The sequence below is a fragment of the Bidens hawaiensis genome, unplaced genomic scaffold (assembly GCF_021521415.1).
Source record: "Bidens hawaiensis isolate Kalapana, Puna unplaced genomic scaffold, B.hawaiensis_p1.1 tig00025768_1, whole genome shotgun sequence".
Taxonomy (NCBI): domain Eukaryota; kingdom Viridiplantae; phylum Streptophyta; class Magnoliopsida; order Asterales; family Asteraceae; genus Bidens; species Bidens hawaiensis.
Window position 1 is genome coordinate 220520 of NW_027505060.1, and position 17656 is coordinate 238175.

The following is a 17656-nucleotide window of genomic DNA, read 5'->3' on the forward strand; positions in this document are numbered from 1 at the left end:
CGGCTTTCAGTTAATCACTCGTGTTCCGGGGCCTTAGATTGTTAGCAACTCAGACAATTACCATCCTAGTACATTTCCGTACGATTCTCGTACAATAAAATATATATAAATACACGCAAATTCATGCGTTCAGTATGTATTTAAACATTTCAATAGTAACATGCTTCCGCCCCGAGAAAATATTTAAAAACAATTCAGAAAAAGGGGCTCGTGAAACTCACCTTAGCACATGCAAGCAGGTAACAACAATCATTATCAGTTAACACGTCCAATCTGTAATATGATCCCTACGATCGTTATTATACAATTATTGTTTATATAATCTTTAACCGTGTTAACCGGTACATTTGGGGACACTGTTAACCCAGTACTTTACCCATTCCGGGGGCAATGTTAACCCAGAATTGTACCCGTTCTGGGGGCAATGTTAACCCAGAACACTTCTCCGGACTCAGATTGTGATTTCATTTAGAGTTCATTAGTCAAAATTAATATTAGTTCGTTTCCCCCGCTTAGCGTGCCTAGCACGGCTATCCGTTTTTTACGTTTCAAAAATGAGTTTGGTCACACATGACCCGAAAATAGTGGTTGACTGATAATTTAATTAGAGTTGTGAAATTAGAACTCGGTTTAGACGCCCCGATTGGCCACGGGACCCGTTTCCGTCTTTAGTGCACCGGAAACTGTTTTAATCGGATAAAATTACCCAAATCATCCGAATTATTTTCGGATGATTCATTTTTACTTGTTTAACTCAATTATATGAAAATAGTTTCATTTTTAGGGTTTTTATACACCGGTCAGCTCGTTTAGGCGAACTTTACCGGTTTACCCGCGTTTTAAACTTTAAAAGTTTGTTTTTGCACAAATAATTATCCGTTTAATCTCGAATCTTGAAATTTTGCTCAAATAACTTTTTGACAGTGGGGAATTTTATAAAAATATTTCCAGAATTAATTTTTATATTTATAATTTATTTATCTATTTTTAAACACCATTTAAACACTAAATATGTCGTAAATACCAAACGACCTTAGAAAAATCCCAAATTTTTCCTGGATGACCCCTGCCATCTACATAGTCTCCTGTAATTTTTCCAGAACCAAAATCTCTTTTTACATGCCATTTTCACTAAAACCGAACTAGAAAACCCTAGAACTCGTTTAAACCGAAAAGCCTACTTAGACTTCTCCAACTGACCTAAATTTTTGTGTGTGACTTTTACATGTTATAAAAAGATTATCTACAATTTTCCAGAATTTTTCATGATATTTAACTATTTTTCACCATTTTTGGCCAAAACCGAGCATTAAATTCACCAAAAATATTCATCCTTTGTCCAAAAATTACCAAAATTTGACAGAACTCATATTTTCATGTATTTAACACCTCTGTAAAATTTCATGACCTAACCCTAAACCATCCACAATCTGTCCAAAAACTCATACTTATATAAAAACCGAATATACCTTTCGATTTCCGCCACTACAAACTCGTTTTTTCCGCCTTATCTACCACTAAATACAGAACCTACAACCAACATACCACAATACCAAGCAAGTTACACTCACAATCAAGCCTCTTACACTATAGTTTCGGTTATTGTTTCAAAACTAAAGTTTAAAACCGTAAAAATTCGTTTTTGGTTCGTTTAACTCCTTTCTTGGACCAAGATCCCTTGTATAACCCGTATATATCACTTGATCATGCAAGAATCGGTTTTCATCTTTGAAACCTCATTTTCTTGCAAATAAACTCAAGAATCGAAGATGAATACGTACATAACTCGATTTTTACCTCGGTTTCCTTGCTAAAAATCTCGGGTTTTCGATCATGAAGTTGAGAGAGAAGGAAGATCTTGAAGATTTGTTGTTAAAAAAAATAACAAGGCAATGGGGTAAACCCCTTAATGCCGATCGGAAATCCAAGGGGGGTGGGGTGGGACCCACCTCTCCATTCTTAGCCACATGTTTGGATTCTCGAAATCCGGATAATGTTTTGGATAATCTGGTTCATTTCATTTTTCGGTTAAATGTTTAGTTCGGCTTAAAACGAGGCTAAAAATGGTCGTTTTCGGCTTAAAAATGAAATTTATATAAAACCACTTTAAAAACTTTAAAAAAACTTAAACCATGACATTTATTAACTTAAAACATCATATTATTAATAATTGCGCATCTTTTTCGACTTGATCGATCGTCTCTTGCTTGGTTTGGTATTAAAGGTTTCGTTTAACGTACCGACGTACCATTAAATCGAAAATTCTTTTTCTGTGCCGTACTTTACTTATCCCGAAGCACTAATGCTTCGTAGAATCACTAAATATTATAGATATCGTCTATAATTGAACCCTCGATTCGTTCGGGTTTCAATAACTATCGATCGATTAATCCCATATTCAATACGATGAATTATATATTCACGTACAATCAATACATTAAACCATGTATTCTCGTATAATTACTATGGTAATTCATGTACCCGACATTAAATATAACGTAACTATTGTCTACCGGTGAGGGTATACCTGGTTTCGTCGGAATCGTTACACCTGAAGAAGGCCGAAGTTGACAGATTTCTTCAATATCCAAGATTCTTACAGATAATCTTTAACCGAGAATTACAAGATCTACCCACTATTGGCATTACATACCTACTACAAAAATGCTAACACATACAACATAATCAGAAATCCAGGTGTTGCCAATAGATTTAATCCAAACATTCTGTTTGAGATTTTTGCCATGGTTGTTGGACCATAACTTGGGTGTGATGCCGGTACCTGAGTTGAGCTCAGAGGAGGAAGGAGGGGAAGAAGATGTTAAAGATGATGTTGATGGAGATGATGATATTGATGGAGATGAAGGAGGAGCTGGAGTAGCTATGGATGTTGATACACCTGATCAGGGGGAGCAAACTGAGGAACCAGAACAACCTATTCCAACACCACCACAATCACCACCACACATTGACCAACCCATTATACCATCACCACCACAGACTCCACCACATCAAACCACTCAATCCCCACCCCAAACCTTAACCATAAGCCAACTTGAAACATCAACACATGTATCCCCAACACCACAAACACCACCAACATCTAGCCCAATTCATTTTGATCCATTTATTCCAAGCCAACCTCATACACAATCACCACAACAATCCACTTTCCAAACTTACACCACAAACCCAGAACAACTTGAAATGAACAATTTTCTACATCACCACCTACAACACCACCCACTGACACTGACTTGTTGACCTTGTTGAAAGTAAATGCGGAACTGAATAAAAGAAATGAGGAGGTGACAATGGAGAATGTGATGTTGATAGAGAAGTTGGTACAAGCTGAAATGAGAATCAAATTCCTGGAGCAGGAGGTTGAGAAGACCTCAGCTGCCCCAAAACAGGGGGAGAATGAAAGTATGCCAACTGTCTCTGGTGTAAATATTGAAACTGAAACTGTAACAGTTGTAGAGACTGCAGACAGTTTGAAATTGAGTATGAATGTTTATTATGATGGAGAGGAGAGTAGTGAGGAAAGGAGAATTGATGGTGATGAGTATGAAGGTGATAGATCAGATGTTGGAGAACAGGACTATGATTATAATGATGAAATAGTAAATGTGGAAAGGGATGAAGAGAATGTTAAGACAGAGGATGGAATTGATAAGAAAAATGTTGAAGAAAATGTAGCTACCACTGATGTGGCTACTGATATTTTGACTGATGCAGCAACTGATGTCTTAACTGACATACAGACTGATGCAGAAACTGAAGTATTGAATGAAAGAGATACTGCTACTGATGAGCTGATACTCACTGAACCAGAAGCTGAACAACATAAATGCTCCAAGACTTTAGAGTATGATGAGGAAATCGATGAGCTTGATAGAGACATTGATAATCTCCCTCCTGAAAGTGAAGAAGAATTAAAGAAAAGACTGGACAAGGGAAAAGCAAAAGTCACAGAAGAAGAGCCTGTCAAGGCCTATCCAGAAAAAGATGTTTTATTTAAAGATGATGCTGAATCTGCTGCTGCTGCTCTAAGAGAACATGAAAACATTATGAGGGAAACAAGGGACAGAGAAATACTGGCCCAAACCATGGACCCTGTAGAGTTGGCAGAGCAGGAAACCTTGATCAACCAAGCCAAGTTTGCAAAAGAAGTTATTGAAGAAATGGCTGATCAAGAGGTGATTGAGGCCTTGATTAAGTTAAAAAGGGATGAGGAAGTAGAAAACTCTCTGGCTATGGTGGTTAGCATGTTTCAACCACATAGTCAACCTGAAAAAGAACACCAACAGGAGCCTGAAAGGAATCCTTGAAAGGAGAATGAACAATCTGTTGAAGAAATGTTGGCTAAGGCCTCAAGAATACATGAAAGAGTGGAAAGATTTGAAAAGAAATACTCAAGGAAGAGGAAAGCTACTGGTCAGGGCATAAAGATGATCAGAAAACAAAGAGAGGGAGATGGGATAAAAAGAACAAATGCTATATTGAGACTCCGAATGATGTTGATAATGATGCAAGTCCAATCAGGGCAATTCCACTACAGACACTGCAACCAGGTTAACAGATTCCATGTATTCCTGATGTGCCTATCAGAAGTGATCCAGATCATCCACCCTCTGATGAACCTAAGATTGATGTTGTAAATGATTTATCTAAAGAGGAGGATGAGTCTGAAGATTCGGATGATGATGATAATCCTGATGGTGATCAAGGAAAGAGTGCCAAGGATGTTAATGTTGAGTCTCCACAAGTTGTAATGACTGATGAGCAGAGAGCCAACATTGAGTTGAGCATGAGGGAAGCCAAAAGAAGTTATCCATTGGTTGTAAAGTTGAGAAGGTATGGCATAAGTTTTGAAACTTTGGATGATCTTAATGATGATTAGTTGCAAAAGAGACTTGACAAGGAGAGGAATGGTTTTAAGAAAAAGATGGAAGAAAAGAACAGAGATAGTCAGAAATTCAGAGAATATCTAAGAAAACATAACTATTCAGAGAAGGACTTGACACACTTCAACTTTGACCAGCTTCAAGAACTCTACAACAATGAAAGAGAGAAAGTAAAAGAAAATTATGAGCTTGAAAAGATTGAAGCCTTGAAGAAGAAGTATGGAGGTATGTGTGGTTACTTACTGGAGAAGTTGAAGAGAAAGGAAAAACTGAAAAGGGCACAAACTGAAAAGTCTACCAAACAATCTGAACCATCAGAACCTCAGACAAAGAAAAGAAGAATTCAGACATTGAGGGAGAAAATGAAAAAACAAGTCAGATCAGATGAGATCCCAACCCCACAAGAAGCCAAACCTGAACCAGAAGCTGAACTCATTGTCCCTTGGGAAAATGAAGGATGATAAACATTCTGAGGGGAATAATGATTAATCAAAGGGGGATGGATGAAGCCTCATTCACTGCCTTGGAGAAGCAAGACGTGAAAGATCTTTTCTACATACAAAAGGCTGATTGGGAGTAAGCTTTGAGGGAGGGTGATAACCCTAGAAGCTTTGTTGAAGGAAGATTTGTTCCTGCAGGACTATCAAACAGTCCTGGGATAGCTAGGATGTTGCTAGCTCTCAAAGAACAAGCAGGACAGGATGTTGTTGAGTTGGCCAACCTCCCACCAGAAATGGTAACTTCAATATACATCAAAACCTTTAATTTGGAGCCTAGAAAACCAAAGAAGTCCATTCTATTCAGGCCTCCAATTTCAAGAAGATATCCACAAGGTGGAAGAGGTGAATCAAGTAGGTTTGTACCACGAAGAACAACAAGACCACAGTCAAATGTGGATCTTCCAAGATAATCTACTTTGATTCTGTTACTGAATCCTTGAATGTGATTATGGAAAGTAGGCAACTGAGAGAAATTGTTGTCAGAAGTGACTTTCTTGAATATACTGAAGAGCAACTGGAAAGGATGGCCACTCTTAATTTGTATGACTACAGAAATAGAAACAGGATGGCAGGAATGCAGATGAATGATCTGTCAAAGTTTTTGAAAGACGAAGCTGACAAAGGATTCAAGATCTTAAAAGAAAAGAGAAGTTGGAGAATGATTCAACTTCACAGGTCAAAAAGGACAGAAAAATTGATAAGCATGGACATTGCTGAAAGAGACTATATGATGAATGTATGAGACAGGAATCCATTGTCAAATATGAACACATGCATAAGCCTAGGAAGAAGAATGATACGCCCCAGCTACACAGTACAAAATAATGGCATTATAGCTGAGATTGAGTATAAAGAAATTGCTGGTCATTATGTACTAAGAAACTCTGATGGAAAAATACTTGGGATTATCAAGAAAGATGAAGACTTGACCTACCTGCATGATGAGGATCTGATGGATATAAGGGATTTGGTCATACTCACTACCGAATCCTTAATATCTTTAAAATGAAGGCTGCATCAGAGATAGTCAACCGAAGACAAGCCGCCCATAATGCAAGGAAGAGACAAGATTAATAGAATCGGCTTTGTGATGGAATGTCTTCGGACAGAATTTTGATTATGTAACTTGTTTATGTTATGAATATGTACTTTAATTTTGATTTGATGTGTATTTTGACTAAGTGTAAGTAACCTCCTCAGAATTCGCTAAGTATGGTACCGGGCACACCTTAGACCTCCGAGCAAGCTTTTTTACTTAGCAGGGTACGGTATTTTGTCTATCGGCCAAGATTATCTTCAAGAAGTCTTCTTTAGTGGATATCCGAGTGGGGTTTGCAAATTAGTGCATTGCCGGGCAAGGTTCACTTTATCAAGCAAGTCTGTTCTTCAGAGCAAAGTAAAGCTCACTACCGAGTAAGCTTTTGGCTAACCAAGCCCATGAAGCCAAGTAATTGGAAGACCGGGCAAGGTATTCATTAATAACAGTGGTCCAAGCAAGCTTGATGATTGAATGGAATATCCTTAAGTAATATCGGGCAAGGTTCAACTCAAGAAAGGAACAGTACTGCCGAGTACACTTTGCTAATAAGTTATTTTATAGCAAAGAGTTGAATGGACCATCAAAGAACAAGGTTGCTCGTAAGGGTTTGTCGGGCAAAGTGACTGAAGTCTACCCGGAAACTGATCCCAGGCACACTTCTACGTTACCAAGTTGTGAAGGATGGCAGAGTACACAGCCTACTCGAAGAATGAAGATTGATGCAAAGCCTACCCAGAAGACTTGTTTTACACTTAGAATATTTTGTGATTATGTAATTTGAATATGTATTAATGTTTGGGGTTTCTAGAAGGAATGAAAACTATCCTAGGATGTAGGCCTATAAATAGAATAATTTAGGGCACGCCGCCTACGGATTTGAGCCTTTACACGTTTCGGATAAGAAAGAATATTTACTTGAAAGTTACGGCAGTCCTAGGATTCGTACGGATAAACCTTCCTTCAAGAAACCCTAAATAGATTATCGTTTGTATGATTGATATTATATAAATGGAAATCTTTTGAGTGAATCTTGTTTGTGTTGGTTACCTTTGAATACTGATTAAGCAACCGTATGTTTGTTATTGATTCCGCCTTTAACAAACGGTGATCTTTCTAAATATAGCAACCCGTCATTAACTCCCTTGTCGACACATCTATTTGTGTGAGTTATGACATGATTAAAGTAAGACCCAACTGAAATCGGGGACCTGACAGCCTCATTATCCGAGTACGTTGGTGCACAATCCCAACTTGAAAGGACCTTACTTACGCTTATCTGAGTACGCTGGTGCACAATCCCAGTTGAAAAGGACCTTACTTGATCATTTACACTTGTTCATGGAATTGTATGATTTTTATGTACGTATATCAAAACTTCTGTCTCACCAACTATTCATTTAGTTGACTTTATTTTATATATATGTTACAGGTACAATTATTAGAGGATAAAACGAAGAAGACACTAGAACTTAGGTTATATTAATAAATAGACAAGTTGTTAATTGTTCTTGTATTTTCCTTGTATTTCTTGTTACGAACTTGTGTACTTGATGTTTAAATTGATTAATGATAATATTGTCACTTAATAGTGTCACATGTGTTTTGGGCAATCTGTACGTCAAACTCGGGCGTATTTCGCTTTAGCCGGGGTGTTACAGATTTACCCCCAAAAGTAGTAAAAGAGTAAAAAGGGGGATGTGAGAAACTCACCTTGAAGTTGAAGACAAACTTGAAATAAAACCGAAAGTGCGTAAATGAAACCGAAGCAATTGAACTTCACAAACTGTAACAACACCGGAATAGTGGTGAAAGGCGAGGTAGCCGGAAACGTATTTGACGATCAATTTATGAATTTTAGAGTGTATATTAGATTAAACGTCGTTGTGGACGAGTGTATATGAAGGATTAGAGATTATTTATAGTGCCAATCGATACATATTATCATTAATTCGAAGTTAATGAGTTTTAAAATATTTCGGCGGTTTGAGTCGATTAAAGAGTTAATCTGGTTGTTTAATGGTGCAATTAATCGAATAATAAAGTTTATCGTTAACGGAGAAATCATTTGGTATTATTTAACAGATCGATCGAATGTTAAAATGATGCTTGGGTTATCTCCGACGCCGATTTCCGGCCGCCAGAGTTGCTTATCGGAAAAATGTACAGGAATGGTGGGGAAGGGCTGCTGGGATGTTGATATTATTATTATTATTATTATTATTATTATTATTATTATTATTATTATTATTATTATTATTATTATTATATTATATATTTAATTACATATTTACACTTAAAACCCCTCATCCTTTATTTTATATTTAAAACATAAATAAATTGTAATTACCATTTGAACCTTATACTTTTAAATATCATATAAATGTAATAAAATGTTATAGATTATTTTTATATTATACCCGGCTAGTTTGTGACTCGTTTAAGTAACATGTTAAAACTTGAAATTTCGTTAAGGAATTACACGAAATAGAACATGAGTTAATAATGACAACAAGACGTCCTAATTATTATTAAATTATCGAATGATATCTACGAATACATTGAAACGACGAAACTGATTGGTTTAATGAATTCAATATAAAAATATATAAGCGTATTTATATAGATATATATACATATATATATATATGTGTATGTATATATATATAAATTGAACAAAAACGAAAATTTGAAATAGGTCGGGTTTTCGGGTTTGAAAAGTAACGAATGTTACATGTACAATTATTAGAGGATGAAATGGAGAAGACACTAGAACTTAGGTTATATTAATAAATAGACAAGTTGTTAATTTTTCTTGTATTTTCCATGTATTTCTTGTTACAAACTTGTGTACTTGATGTTTAAATTAACTAATGAAAATATTGTCACTTAATAGTGTCACATGTGTTTTGGGCTATCTGTACGTCACACTTGGGCGTATTCCGCTTTAGCCGGGGTGTTACAAGTCGTCCATCCAGGTTTTATCCCTGAAACCTATCTATTACTTAAACAAATTTGGTTAAAACTTGCACATCTCTTCTTCAACTTCCCAACTAGCGTCTAATCCTTTACGATGCTTCCATATCCCCTTCACCAAAGGGATAACTTTATGACGGAGTTGCTTTTCCTTGTGTTAAACGATCTCGGCATGTTGTTCGATATAGTTTAAGTGTTCATCAACCTCAATATCTACTAATGGCACATGCGACGTGTCATCTGCTAAACATATTCTCAAGTGAGAAACATGAAAGGCAGAGTTGATTGCTTTCTTGAATTGTCATCTTCTTTCTTTTCTTACTTAAGTCACATTCTCTATTCGAGTCTTTGCATGTATGATGCTTAATTCTCTTGAACGTATGCTCTGATACCAACTTTTAAGGACCTGGTCCCGGTGCCCTACTTTGTCGTTGGATTTACTTATAAACATAGTTCTAAATATCAGGATTAATTAAACTTTTCGCGGAATAGATACATGTCAACCATTCATTACATAAGTCTTGAATTAAAACAATATAAAACATGTCTTTTAGTTCAAACATTAATAGCTAAGTCTTCAGATGACAGCTTATTTATTCATCAGCCACGTGTCCCTCTTCAAGCCTGCTGTTTCATCCTACTCACATGCGTGCATACTAAAAGTCAGCTACACTGAGTGGGTTCTAGTTAAACAGGCAACATACATACATACACTTACTTTCATATACGCATCCGAAGATACATATTATATACTTTACCTGCTACCTTTCTTTCGTACATTCATACATTCTTTCATAAAATATTTCATACCATCACACTTTCATACTTTCAAAGTACACGCATAACTATCTTTACCATCTCAGATATTAGTAGGGTCTGGTCCCTTTCTCTTCTATCTCAGATATTATTTCTGGTCCCTCCTGTCTCAGATATTATTAGGGTCTGGTCCCTTATTTCTCAGATATTATTAGGTTCTGGTCCCTTCTTTTGTACAACCATACATACGTTTCTTTAAACGCACATGTCATTATATACTTTCATACATGCTCTTAACCTCTTATATATATCGTTCATACAAATTCACATAACATACAGTTACCACTTAAGGTAAGTGTATTAACTATTCACATGGAGTATGCACACAGCCATGAAAACATAACAAGGAAATGGGGCTAGAAGCTCACCTTAACTGGGTTCCTTTTAGAGTTATTGGTAACTCCTTTATTTAACTAGGCACGGCTAACTTTATAACCATTACACGTAACAATTAACTATCGCTACCCATATCAAATTTCTAGTTTCATATAACCCTCAACGAACGGGGGTCCAGGGGCACCACCCCTTGAATGGGGTCTAGGGGCGGCAGCCCCTAGAAGGTTCCAAAGGTTAGAGCCCCTGGTTGGGGTCGAATGGCTCTTAACCCAAATTTCATTAAAGGCCCTTAACACAAATTTCAATGAAATTCTTAAATGATTATTTATTTGCTATCCCATTCGTTATGACGAATGGCTCTGGTAAAATCCCCTTCGTTGTCACATTCGTGATAACGAATGGTGATCTTAGACGAATTATTGAGTAACGAATGTATTAGGCCATTCGTGATTTCTTTGAGACGAAGGCGAGGTTCATTCGTTACAATAACATGCACGTGTATCATTAGCAAATGGCTTGATTCGCTGTCTTAACATGGCAAATGGTGGGTAACGAATGACGAATGCCATTCGTTAATTATGTAAGGCGAATGACAGGTTCATTCGTTATCAAAGACCCGCTAATGAATCCTATTCGTTATAACTGTTAACGAATGATCGGCGATTCGTTAACATAACGAATGAGCATCAGTCCTTATCCAATCTTTGACTCGGATGTCAAAGTCAATATTGATGTGAACACCAAACAGTCAAAGTGAACGGGATTTGAGATTAAACCCCAAATCACGATGAAGCAACATAAAATTGGTATCATTAGTCTCGTAATTGCAACGCCTATGAACCATAATCAACCAATCATCTAAATATTGCGTTTTAAATGGTGTGATTGATATATATATATACATACGGCTCATATTTGACTAATTAACCTATCAGATGTTAATGGGTTTCAATGAGAATCATTGCGTTTGTTTCGTCTTTGTCATTTGTATAGATTTAGGAATATTAAACTACCCGAACAAGTGTTTCGTTATAAAACGTACCTTTAAACGAATTGGTTTACGAACACGATCTAGTCTTGATGTAGGTTTTGTTCGTCACAATGTTCTAGCACTAACGAGCTCGGGTCTTTTCCCCCGGATCTTGGTTCGGGGTATAGGAGAGTGTTTGTGTATGTGTGTTTTTTTGGAGTGTATGGAGGCTAGATACTAAGATTGAGATTTTAGGGTGTTTGGAAGTTTTAAGGGGTTTTTTATACCCTTAAGCCCATGGACCTAAGGCCCATTACCATCTCTTATTCCATCTTTTAAGTTCCAAGCCTACACTCTATTATTTTATTTAATCTTGGCTAAATATAAACACACCCGTAAGAAAACAGAATTTCTTTTATTTAATATTATCAAAAGTAGGATGTTACAAGTCGTCCATCCTTAAAGAGGTTTCGTCCCCGAAACCTATCTATTACTTAAACAAATTTGGTTAAAACTTGTGCATCTCTTTTTAAACTTCCCAAGTAGCGTCTGATCCTTTACGACGCTTCCATATCCCCTTCACCAAAGGGATAACTTTATGACGGAGTTGCTTTTCCTTGTGTTAAACGATCTCGGCAGGTTGTTCGATATAGTTTAAGTGTTCATCAACCTCAATATCTACAAATGGCACATGCGACGTGTCATCTGCTAGACATATTCTCAAGTGAGAAACATGAAAGGCATAGTTGATTGCTTTCTTGAATTGTCATCTTCTTTCTTTTCTTACTTAAGTCACATTCTCTATTCGAGTCTTAGCATGTAGGATACTTAATTCTCTTGAACTTATGCTCTGATACCAACTTTTAAGGACCCGGTCCCGGTGCCCTACTTTGTTATTGGATTTACTCATAAACACAGTTTTAAATATCAGGATTAACTAAACTTTTCACGGAATAGATACATGTCAACCATTCATTACATAAGTCTTGAATTAAAACAATATAAAACATGTCTTTTAGTTCAAACATTAATAGCTAAGTCTTCAGATGTTAGCTTATTTATTCATCAGCCACGTGTCCCTCTTCAAGCCAGCTGTTTCATCCTACTCACATGCGTGCATACTAAAAGTCAGCTACACTGAGTGGGTTCTTGTTAAACAGGAAACATACATACATACACTTACTTTCATATACGCATCCGAAGATACATATTATATACTTTACTTGTTACCTTTCTTTCGTACATTCATACATTCTTTCATAAACTATTTCACACCATCACACTTTCATACTTTCAAAGTACACGCATAACTATCTTTACCATCTCAAATATTAGTAGGGTCTAGTCCATTTCTCTTCTATCTAAGATACTATTAGGGTCTGGTCCCTCCTGTCTCAGATATTATTAGGGTCCGGTCCCTTCTTTCTCAGATATTATTAGGTTCTTGTCCCTTCTTTTGTACAACCATACATACGTTTCTTTAAATGCACATGTCATTATATACTTTCATACATGCTCTTAACCTCTTATATATATCGTTCATACACATTCACATAACATACAGTTACCACTTAAGGAAAGTGTATTAACTATTCACATGGAGTATGCACACAGCCATGAAAACATAACAAGGAAATGGGGCTAGAAGCTCACCTTAACTCGGTTCCTTTTAGAGTTAATGGTAACTCCTTTATTTAACTAGGCACGGCTAACTTTATAACCATTACACGTAACAATTAACTATCGCTACCCATATCAAATTTCTAGTTTCATATAACCCTCAACGAACGGGGGTCCAGGGGCACCACCCCTTGAATGGGGTCTAGGGGCGGCAGCCCCTAGAAGGTTCCAAAGGTTAGAGACCCTGGTTGGGGTCGAATGGCTCTTAACCCAAATTTCATTAAAGGCCCTTAACACAAATTTCAATGAAATTCTTAAATGATTATTTATTTGCTATCCAATTCGTTATGACGAATGGCTTTGGTAAAATCCCCTTCGTTGTCATATTCGTGATGATGAATGGTGATCTTAGATGAATTATTGAGTAACGAATGAATTAGGCCATTCGTGATTTCTTTGAGACGAAGGCGAGGTTCATTCGTTACAATAACATGCACGTGTATCATTAGCGAATGGATTGATTCGCTGTCTTAACATGGCAAATGGTGGGTAACGAATGACGAATGCCATTCGTTATATATGTAAGACGAATGACAGGTTCATTCCTTATCAAAGACCCGCTAATGAATCCTATTCGTTATAACTGTTAACGAATGATCGGCGATTCGTTAAGATAACGAATGAACATCAGTCCTTATCCAATCTTTGACTCATATGTCAAAGTAAAAATTGATGTGAACACTAAACAGTCAAAGTGAACGGGATTTGCGATTAAGACCCAAATCACGATGAAACAACATAAAATTGGTATCATTAGTCTCGTAATTGCAGCGCCTATGAACCCTAATCAACCAATCATCTAAATATTCTGTTTTAAATGGTGCGATTGATATATATATATACATACGACTCATATTTGACTAATTAACCTATCATATGTTAATGGGTTTCAATGAGAATCATTGCGTTTGTTTCGTCTTTGTCATTTGTATAGATTTAGGAATACTAAACTACCCGAACAAGTGTTTCGTTATAAAACGTACCTTTAAATGAATTGGTTTACGAACACGATCTAGTCTTGTTGTAGGTTTTGTTCGTCACAACGTTCTAGCACTAACGAGCTCGGGTCTTTTCCCCCGGATCTTGGTTCGGGGTATTGGAGAGTGTTTATGTATGTGTGTTTTTTTTAGAGTGTATGGAGGCTAGATACTAAGAATGAGAGTTTAGGGTGTTAGGAAGGTTTAAGGGGGTTTTTATACCCATAAGCCCATGGACCTAAGGCCCATTACCATCTCTTATTCCATCTTTTAAGGTCCAAGCCTACACTCTAATATTTTATTTAATCTTGACTAAATATAAACACACCCGTAAGAAAACGGAATTTCTTTGATTTAATATTATCAAAAGTAGGATGTTACAAGTCGTCCATCCTTAAAGAGGTTTCGTCCCCGAAACCTATCTATTACTTAAACAAATTTGGTTAAAACTTGTGCATCTCTTCTTCAACTTCCCAAGTAGCGTCTTATCCTTGCGGTTATCGATCTCGGCAGGTTGTTCGATATAGTTTAAGTGTTCATCAACCTCAATATCTACTAATGGAACATGTGACGTGTCATCTGCTAGACATATTCTCAAGTGAGAAACATGAAAGGTAGAGTTGATTGCTTCTAACTCTTCGTGTAAAGCTTGCTTGTAAGCCACTTCGCCTACACGATCTACAATCTTGAACGGTCCAGTGTACCTTAGGCTTAACTTTCCTCTCTTTCTGAAACAAATAATTCCCTTCCAAGGCGAGACCTTGAGCATCACATTGTCACCAACGTTAAACTCAATCGGTCATCGCCGCTTATCAGCATATGACTTATGTCGGGCTAGAGTAGCTTTCAGTCTTACCTTGATCTGATCAAACCTTAACGAGTTTTCTTGCACAACTTCTAGACTTCCAATTTCTTTCTGATCAATAACTCCCCAACATACAAGAGTCCTACCACGTCTACCATATAAAATCTCAAATGACAGCATACCAATACTCGAATGGTAGTTGTTGTTATAAGAGAATTCTGCAAGATGCAGATGGTCATCCCAACTTCCTCTATAGTCTAAAACACAAGCACGTAGCATATACTCAAGGGATTGAATAGTCCTTTCAGACTGCCCATCTGTTTGAGTATGTCGTTCTGATGTTCAATCTTGTTCACATAGCTTCATCGAACTTCTTCCAAAATCTTGAAGTAAAGCGAATATCTCTATCAGACACAATCGATAACAGCACTCCATGTCTAGCCACAACCTCTTTTATGGACACATTTGCTGACGTTTCTGACGAGATAGCCTCTCGTATAGGTAGAAAGTGAGCACTTTTAGTCAGACGGTCCACTATCACCAAAATGGTATCATGATGTTTAGCTGTACGTGGTAGCGTAGTTATGAAATCCATGGTGATGCGTTCCCTTTTCCATTCAGGTATCTCTAGAGACTGCATATTCCCATAAGGTTTCTGGTGTTCGGCTTTGACTTCCAAAGAAGTTAAGCACTTACTAACATAATCTACTACATCATTTTTCATACTCGTCCACCAATAGTCTCTCTTTAGGTCTTGATACATCTTGGTGGATACTGGATGAATCGAGTATCTTGACTTATAAGCTTCATCTGGGATTCGGCTTCTAAGATTTCCATGGCGCGGAATCCACATGCGGTCAAGCCTAGTCTTTACTCCATGACTGTTTTCCATCTGCTCGTCTTGTTGTCCGAAGATTCTTTCCTTATTCACTAGATCTTCATTTATAAGCACCTCAGACTGTACTTTGATGATCCCTTCAAAGAGATCTGAGTTAACGATCAACTTACACGACTTCACAGTTGCGATGACTTCTTCATTCTTATGGCTTAGTGCGTCAGCAACCACATTAGCCTTACCAGGATGCTATTTGATTTCACAGTAATAGTCCTTTATCAACTCCAACCATCTCCTATTTCTGCTCGAAGAAGTACTTCAAACTCTTATGATTGGTGTAAATAGTACACTTAGTACCATATAGGTAATGTCTCGATATCTTGAGACCATGCACTACTACTGCTAGCTCTAAGTCAGGCGTCGGGTAAGTACTCTCATGAACCTTCAACTCTCTGGATGCATAAGCTATAACCTTTCCTCGTTTCATTAACACGCATCCTAACCCACGATGCGAGGCATCTGTACAAACAACCAAATCCTCGCTACGATCGGGAAGAGAAAGGATTGGAGCTTGCGTGAGTCTTTTCTTCAATACCTCAAAGCCATTTCCTGACGCTTACCCCTATTGAATACCACATACTTCTGGGTCATTCCGGTCAACGGTGAGGCTAACTTGGAGAAGCCTTCAACGAATCTCCTATAATAGCCAGCCAACCCTAAGAAGCTACGTATATCGGTCGGGTTTTGCAGAGTCTTCCATTCAATATTGCCTCAATCTTAGATGGGTCCACGGTAATACCTTCAGGGTTGATTATTTGACCTAGAAACTGTACCTCACGCAACCAGAACACGCACTTCGAAAACATAGCATACAAGTTCCCTTCGTTTAGTTTCTCTAACACTTCTCATAGTGTTTCATGTGGTCATACTCGCTTTTTGAATAAATCAATATATCTTCATTAAAAATGATAACCGATTTATCTAACATCGGTCGACATACCCTATTCATCAGGTCCATAAATGTTGTTGGAGAATTGGTCAGACCGAACGCCATTACGAGGAACTCGTTGTGTCAATACCGCGTCCGAAACGCCGTCTTAGGATTGTCTGCCTCTTTCACCTTCAGATGATGATAGCCTAACCTATGGTCTATTCGAAAGATCCAAATCGAACCTTTTCGTTGATCAAACAAATCATCAATCCGTGGCAACGGGTATCTATTTCTCACCGTAAGTTTCTTCAACTCACGATAGTCTATACACATTCTCATACGTCCATCCATCTTCTTAACAAACAACATTGTTGCGCCCCACGGGGAAACACTCGGTCTTATAAAATCTTTATTGAGGAGTTCTTGTAGTTGGGACATCAATTCTTTCATCTCGGATGGCCCCAGCCGGTAGAGAGTTTTCGTGACGGGTTGTGCTCCAGGTATTAAGTCTATATGGAATTCTACCTCTCGCTACGGTGACAATCCCGGAAGGTTCTCAAGGAACACTTATGTCTAGTCGCGCACAATAGGATCATCTTTTACTTATTTCGTCTCAATCGTAGCTTTGACAACATACGCTAGGTAGGCACCGCACCCTCGCCTTAACAAACCTTCTGCTTTTATCATCGAAATGACATTAAGCCCTGAACTTTCTTTATCACCATAAACTATCACCGTACCACTAAGTAAGGACTTTATCCTTATCAACCTACTCTTATACACTATTTGAGCCTCAAACTCATATAGCCAATCCATTCCCAAAACCACATCGAACCCTCCTAAGGTCACAACATGCAGGGTAACAGGGAACTCACGTCCCTCTAAGT